The following is an 8,907-nucleotide window of genomic DNA, read 5'->3' on the forward strand; positions in this document are numbered from 1 at the left end:
TGTTTTTGATCTTGGCCATTCTTACAGATGGAATCTCTGAGTTGTTTTGATTTGCATTTCTCTGATAACTAAGGATGTTGAGCATTTCCTTAAGTGTCTTTCAGCCGTTTGAGATTTGTCCTTTGAGAGTTCTTTGTTTTGGTCTGTGCCTCATTTTTTATTGGATTATTTGTCCTTTTGATGTCAAGTTTCTTGAGTTCTTTGTGTATTTTGGAGATCAGCTCTCTCTCTGATGTGGGATTGGTGAAGATCTTTTTATTCCGTAGGCTGCTATTTTGTCTTGTTGACCATGCCCTTTGCTTTACAGAAGCTTTTCAGTTTCAGGAGGTCCATTTATTAATTGTTTCTCTCTCTCAGTGTCTGTGCTACTGGGGTTATATTTAGGAAGTGGTCTGTTGTGGGATTCCCCTCTGTATGCCGTGATTACCATTAATGAATAAAGAAACTGCTTTGGACGTATAGCAGGGCAGAACTTAGGTAGGCGGGGAAAACTAAAATGAGTGCTGAGAGAAAGAAAGGGAGTGTCAGAGAGAAGCTATATAGCCCTGCTGGAGATAGATGCAGGAACTTTGATGGTAGCCACTGCCACGTGGTGATGCACAGATGAATAGAAATGGGTTAAGTTAATATGTAAGAATTATCCAATAAGAAGTTAGAGCTAATGGGCCAAGTAGTGTTTTAAATAATATAGTTTCTGTGTGGTTATTTTGGTTCTGGGCAGATGGGATGAATAAGTGGACTCCTCCTACAGTGGTCTCCTGTGCCAATGTGTTCAACTATACTTCCCACTTTCTCTTCTATAAGGTTCAGTGTGGTTGGTTTTATGTTGAGGTCTAAGATTTTTGACTCTATCCAAAAGCAATTGTTACATATAATAGTAAGTAAACAACATCACTCCTCATACATTATGATGGGCAACCACTGAGTCACCCTTTCATTACAAGTTTGTGTGACTGTTTTCCTAATGCACTAATAACATTCAGATTTAGCATCCATGTATTATAAATATATAATTATGCATACACAGGCTCTTTAATAGATCTTCATTTAATAAATAAATGGCTTGATAACTTATCATATTGTATAATACAGAGACAAGGATTTTAGTCTAATATATTGGGAAAATTCATTGAATATAAAATGCCTCAGAAAGTTCTTTGAGTTTTATTTTGTCAAAATAATTCTGGAAAAGTTTTCCATACCACAGAATCTATAGACAATGAACAAAAAAGTGTGAAATTTTAAGATAAGAATGTTGTAGATTTTCTAAGCACAGTATAGAATAAAGCAGAAATCAGTTATGTGGGAAAAGATAACATTTCCTTTAGTTTTTGTCTTTTTCCTGCTTATGAGTCATAATAATATACAACACAGACAACTGAGTAACCTATAGAGTGATCTGTATTGTTCTGGAGTTTTAATGTGGATAGTAAAACTGAATGAACTGGATAAATCCAAGTCATATATCATCCCCAACTCACATATTATCCATTATCTGGAAACTGTGTTACCGACCTCTGGTTGGTACCCTTTTGCCTTTCATCATTGCTCACTTTCTCTGCTTACTTCTAGGAAGAGATCAGAAGGCAGCTCGAAAAATATCCTTAGTTCTAATTTATGCTAGGCTATAGTCCACATTTAACATTGAAACTCCTCTCAAACTTAATGATAATTATGGTGGTGTCGTTTGAGTATGACCATCCCCGTATGTTCATGTATTTGAACTCTTGGGCCTGACTAGTGGTACTGTTTTGGAAGATTGTGGAACTTTAGGAGGCAGAGTTTCAGTGGAGGAAGTCAATCACTAGAAGAGGGCTTTGAGGCTACAGAGACTGGCCTAGCTTGCTACCCTCTCTCTGCTTTCTGAATGAGGCCACAATGTGTCCAGTCACCTCCCAGTCTGTCCACTATGCCTACTATGTCATAATGAAATTGTATCCTTTTTTAGATGGCAATCCAAGATAAACCTGTTTTCATTTATGCTGTTTTCGTCAGGTGTTTTAACATAGAAAGGAGAAAGGTAACTACTACAAATGAACCACAGCTAGGTCTGGAGAGATGGCTCAGAGGTTAAGAGCACTGGCTGGTCTTCCAGAGGTCTTGAGTTCAATTCCCAGCAACCATATGGTGGCTCACAACCATCTGTAATGAGATCTGGTTCCCTTTTCTGACTTGTAGTCACACATACTGGCAGAACATTATATACATAATAAATAAATAAATCTTTAAAAAAATAAAAACCACAGCAACACCAATAATAAGAACTGTAATTCATGAAACCAAATATTTTAAACACATCCTTTTACTAATTCATGCATGTGCCTGTGTTTTATGTCCTAGTATTATTCTATATCTTTATTTTATAACCCGAGGAATTGAAATTTCAAGAAACTCAGCATCCGTTAGAGCTCTGACATGGTTTTAATAACTCTCAATGAGTTTCCTTTGGAACATTCCCCTTTGACATTTGGAATTCGTAATGGTATGTGCATAAATTCAAAACCAGTGCCAACCATTATTGTTTGAATAACTTTATGAAAACGTGTACATATGTGTGTATGTATATACATATGTATATGCCCTATGGACAAATACGCAAATGCATCATGTAAACTGTGCAATAAACATAGTATAGAATTACTAAAACTGAATTAGATACTTAAAATAGTTTTATTTATTACTAGAATCAGAAATACATTTTAAAATGACATAATAGTAGATCAAGAATTTGGAGAGGTATTAAAATGGTATGGTTGTCTCTATATTTAGCCAGAAACCAATGGGACCTAGGGGCAGTATTTAGAATCGTTTTGTGCATGCAACTTTTTCCCTTGGGGCCGCAATAAAGGATATTTTGTTAGTGAGTCAGTTTATCTTAAATCCCTTCCTGAGCTTCGGAAAAACTAGGCCTTTTCTTCTAAGTAATATTTCTCCCACCATTCTAAAGTCTAGCGTTTGGGAAAGAATATATAGGCCCTTGATGTTGTGGCTGTGTGGTATATATCACTCACAGAGCAGAACTTGAGAGCTTTCATTTCCCGTTATGGGAAATGCAGTCTGGCTGAGATGGAGAATGCTCTTTGGAGAGTGATGTTTGTGGGTCACTTCAGAGTTGCGCATGCTTACCCAGAGCTCCCGGAGGGGTGTTTGTGAGCATCAGCGTTTGTGTTTCATTTTTAGTTCAGAAATGTGCATTTCTCCTCCTCACTGACCCCTCCTTCCTGTTTTTCTGGTAGCTTTGCTGATTTAAAATGCCTCCCTCAGGATATAATAGAGGTCAGGGACACGATGCCAAACAAGCAGCATGATTTAGAGTAATTGAGGCCCCTGGGTGTATTTCTCTACTTTACCAGCAGTTTGATAACTAAAGACTATAAACTTGGAATAGTGAGTCTAATTCCCCGTAGACTCTTTGGTTCAGAATTCAACTTCTACACAATTTTATAGAAAACAACAATGGCTTTGGATTTTAGGGGAAAATGAGCTTCAGTTCTTTAGGTATATCATAATATGACATTTTCCAATGTTGAGAAGCTATGAAGGAAAAAAAACCAGAGTCGGTAGTATTCTTATTTCTAAATTAATTTTTAGAATTGCCTTTCCCCGTGTATTGCTTACCATAGTACATAACAAACTCAAATGAATGAAGATATTCATCTTGCAAAACCCAGTTGGATTATACATCTATGCAAACTGAGTTTTAAACAAACACAAAGTAAAATGGCAACTGTGTAGCAAATGCTGTTGTAGAATCCATTGATTTGTATGTTAGCCTAAAAACAATTAAAAAGTTAAACAAACACTTACTAAGAACAGATTGGGTATCTTGCCTTGTGTCCTGTGTTGAGGGTAAAACATGTTTCTGTAGTGAAGAAGCATCTAGTGTATTGCTGTAGTGTTTCTCCACAAATACAGGCTATGCTATCCTCTGCTGCATTTATTAAGATTATATTAAATCTTGTAATAAAGAAGGTTATGAGTTTTGAAATACATAGTCTTAGATCTTCTATTTAAACTGTAGTTTAAGTAATAATGCAAAGAAGTGCCCTGCAGTCAAATAAGTTTGGAAATGCTTTATTAGGCAATGTCAAGCAGGGTTTCCTCCATGACCCTACAGGAAAAGGGCTGTGTTCAGCATCTGTCAAACTTACCTGACCTCAGAACCCTCCCCTTAAATATCACACAGACTCCCATGTGTGTCTGGGAACATAATTTTATTTTAAAGGGATACTAACCGTTTTAAAGCTTTATTATTTATTGATTATTATTATTATTAGTGTATACATGTATGATGTGTGTGTGTTTGTGTGTGTGTGTTTGGTGCATGCGTGTATATATATGGGCCTCAGTGAGAATGAGGAAGTCAAGAGGTAACTTTTTGGGGTTCTCTGCTTCTACCTTTATATAGGTCCTGAGGATCCAACTCAGGTGTTCAGGTTTTTACGTGTCTTTACCTACCAAGCCATCCTGATGTCCTTTAAACATTTTAAAGTTTTTTTTATTTTATTATAATTGTATGTGTACATATGTACAATGTATGAAAAGTGATACACTTTTTAAATACTTTTGAAACTTCATTAAAAGGAGCCCTTTTGGGCTAGAAAGTTCCAAGATGACAGTTCTTACTAAGCTTAGAGATCTGCTATAGGACGCTGCTATGGAAAAGTAGTTAGCCTGTAAATCTTCACCTAGCTGTTAAGCCCAAGGAACCCTAGTTCCCATCCTTCCTTGTTTTTGTTTTCCATTATGTCTACAACAGGAGCACTGCAGAGTGCAGGCGGATGCACTAGCAGGATAGCTTTAATGGATGCCAACCTTTGACTCTCCTAAGACTTCCCACATCCATGATACTTTCATAAGCTTGTTCATTGTGTTATCAAAAGAGACACTTCCCTGAGCTATTTTCTCAGAGACAACAGTGAGTGCAAGGCCATAGCTCCCCTGGTACTGTTCTGGGCTCCCTGAACTTTCACTTTATCCAGATACCCATTTTATGGAAGATAACTAGTTATGCTTTCAGAGTTCATTTTATTCAATCTTACCATTAAATATATAAAATGGTTTGAAGATCACATGCTCGTTCAGTCACGGTCCATCTGGCCTTGGTAAACTCTCATTAGATCCGACCCCTTGTATCAGTGGGTGATAGTATCCCTCGCAGTCCTTCGTCATTTTCTTCCTTCCATTTGGATCTTGGGGGGCTCAGTTCCGTGCTCCAACGCGGGCCTCCATCTGTATCGTCATCCAACGCCAGATGAGCATGTGATCCAACCAGATTCTCTGAATGTGGCCGGATTTTCTGAATGTGGCTGGCCTGCAGTCTTACTGAGAAGCCATTGACAATGACACTGGGACTGGTTTCCTCTGCATATACTGGATTTTTGGGATCCAGTCTGTTTGGATGCTCACCTTCCTGGACCTGGAGGGAGGGGGGAGGAACTTGGACTTCCCACAGGGCAGGAGACCCTGACTGCCCTTGGGGACAAAGAGGGAGGAGAAGAGGGAGGGGGGGAGTGGGAGGGCGTTGGGAGGAGGGGCGTAAATGGAAACTCTTTATAATTTAATAAAATTACTTTAAAAAAAATGGTTTGAAGAAGTTTCTCTGGGCATTAGAGAGGAGTAATTTAGGTTTAGTGGTGCAAGAGAATTCTCTGTATTCTGTCAATCATGTTTTAAATAAACGCTGATTGGCCAGGCAGGAGGTGTAGGTGGGAAAACAAGATAGGAAGTGGAAATGATACAAGGAGAGCAGGAGAATTCTGGGGAGGAGGAAGCTGATTCTTCCCACTCCTGCCCAGATTGCCGAAGCAGCAGGGTATAAACTGCCCCACTGAAAAAGGTACTGAGCCACATGGCTAACGTAGATCAGAAAAATGGGTTAATAAAGATGTGAGTTAGCCAGTAAGAAGCCTGACCTAACTGGCCAATCAGCATTGTAATTTATAGAGTCCTTTGTGTGATTTTTCTCTGGGACTCAACAGCTGGGGGACTGGGCAGGACAGAAATACAAACAAGCAGGCTCCCCTCATGTTACAGTTTAGTGATTGAAACATTTGCCTGAAGTTATACGATAAAGAGTTAATCAAATGGTCACTGGAACAGAAGAATGACCTTCTCAAATATAACACTTGGGAGTATTCAGCAGACGGGTGGTAGAGCCAGAAGTTTGGTGTTTCTTATTCTCCACCAGCTGATGTTGATACTATTGTTTCCTAGTAGACCATGGTGTGAGGAGAAGGATTTGGATCACATTACCTTACGTGAATTAAAACTTAATTGAAAATATGTCGTCAAATTACTTTTCAAAAAGAGTATTTGAAATTGCCATTTGAGTAATTATAAACCTTATGATTACTTGCTGATGTACTGGTGTCATCACTCAAGAGCCATAGCTGCTCTTGTTATTCAAGTTTGTCTTTCTCTTGTCAAGGAAACTGCATTTGATGTTCCACATTGAGTTCTCACCTTTCTACTACACACTCATTTATATTGTTTATATTTGTCTGTTTCTAGGATTTAAATAGTGAGTTTCTTTCTTTTGATTTAGATCCATCTAATTCTTTACTGTTAAAATATATTTTACAAAAAATGTCTCTGATAAACTGTCCTAGTGCATAACTTAGGGACTCAATTGGAATATATCTGAAAACATTATATATTAGTTTTTTGTACTCTAAAGTGTATCCTACATAACCTTCACATTTGTATAGAGTCATATTTATTATAAGGTAGGAAATGTGGAATTTTCTTTTACACTGTGTGAATATATGTTGCTGTGATTAGTTTAATAAGAACCTGACTGGCCAATAGCTGGACATAATAAGGTTAAGGAGAGAGTCAAACTAAGGACACTGGGAAGGAAAAAGGTGGAATGAGGAGTTGCAAGCAGATACAGAGAGAGGCAAGATGGACATGTTGTACTGAGAAAAGGTGCCAAACTACGTGGCAAAGCATAGATAAGAAATATGAGTTAATTTAAATGTAAGAGTTGCTAATAATAAGCCCAACATTCGTATCTATTGGCCAAACATTCGTAATTGATATTTAGCCTCCATGTTGCTTATTTGGGAACTGGCAGGAGAGAAAGAAAAGTAAAGTCCTCCTGCACCAATAAGTTTATTTCAGGTTGGTTACAGTGATGTATTTCTTAATACATGTATTTCTTAATAGTGATCACACTATTTTGTTGCTACTTCATAACTGTAATTTGGCTTCTGTTAATTAATCTGTGCTTTCCAAAGGTCTTGGTGACTCCTGTGACAGGGTTGTTTGACTCCAAAAGGGGTCACAACCCGTAGGTTGGGAATCACAGCCATAGCTGGTGTCTTCCTTTTGAGCCCTAATGAGGCAGAAGGGATACATAAGATCTGTTCTAAGGACACTAATTATGTGCAATGAGGGTACAACCTTCATGCTCTGATCACCTCTCCTATCACATTGGAGATTTAGTTCCAACATAAAAATTCGGAGGGAATCATAGGCGTCTTTTTTGTTATACCTACTCAATATGATAAATCCTGTCCTCATTCATGCTTCTTTTTCTTTATGCATTTGTTACCAGATGACTGGACCTTGTATGTGAATGCCTTTAGAAGTCAGTTTTTTCTCATTACTGTATCCCAGTACCTAGAGATGCTTTTGGTATTTAATAGGCATTTTTCTACATATAAAGAACTAAAATAAAAAACAGAATCAGCTTGCTTTTTTTAAAAAAAATAAAATAAAATTGTAGCCTTCATCTGGGAAGTTGTTTATATTGACTACAGAGCATTCTAGACCCCACTCCAGTGAGAAGCCAATGGTAATTCTCAACTGGGGTTTAAGTGTTTTAGGAAATATTGGTTTCAATGGGAGCATTACTTATGGGATGTAACTGACATTTGTAGTGAATTAATCAAGGAATTAATACATATGAGGAGGTCCTGAAATGGATTATCGGTGATTATCAACTTCTCAACAGTGATACTCTGGCTATAAATATGCCCTGTTTTTCACCGTCAATTATTGAATTACAGGCAGTATAGTCAAGTGGAAAGAACCAGAAATGGTAAGTCAAAGAGCCCATCGGTTGTGTTGACCTTAGGCAACTTATTAAATCTCTCGACGGCATTTTTTTCCTTTGAAAAATTGTAACTACAGGGAGGGGATGGTGACAATTAGATGAAATCCATGAAACTCATGGAGAGCCGGCACTGTTTGGTTCATTGTTACATTCTCAGCGAGTGTCAAGTGTGAGTATTGACCGCCACGCACTATGCTTAGTAAAACAAATATTTCATGAAAGGAAGAAAGAATAAATCATGTGTGCGGAGCCTGTAAACCAGTTCCTGGCACAACGTGGGCACTCAGTATGTGATAAATGTTGTGTTAGTTATTAATAAATTACCGCATTTCTTCAGTTACACAGAGCACAGAGAGATTCAAGAACACCCAGTGGATTACAGCTGACTTGGGTTTATTCCACTTTGGATAAAATTGCAGGTGTGTGTTTTAACACTAGAATTAGAAAGTGCTTTCCCTGGCTTTCCATTTGATGAAAAGAGCCATTCAACCCCCAAACTATAGCTGTAGCTAAAATAGAAGTTGCAATAAATTTCAGTTCATAGTAACGTCAAAACACAGTTTCGTGGACTTTTCTACTAATCTATGGCAGAATTACAAGTAAGTGGTCTTAATGCTTTCAGCTGAACTGTTTACCTTACATAGTGCTATTAAGGTGAGACCCAGTGGTAAAAACCACCCAGACCTCTGTGGGTGAGTTTCCTGGCCTGTAATAGGGCTACCCATATTTATCTCTGAACACAGAAGATTCAACAACAGAAAAATAGGAATTCCTGTCCCAGTGCTTCCCACAAGTTAAATTATTTGACTGAATTTCTTGTTTTAAATTTTATTGATTTTTATTGA

Source organism: Myodes glareolus, chromosome 1, assembly GCF_982192425.1.
Source record: "Myodes glareolus chromosome 1, mMyoGla1.1, whole genome shotgun sequence".
In the NCBI taxonomy this organism is placed as follows: domain Eukaryota; kingdom Metazoa; phylum Chordata; class Mammalia; order Rodentia; family Cricetidae; genus Myodes; species Myodes glareolus.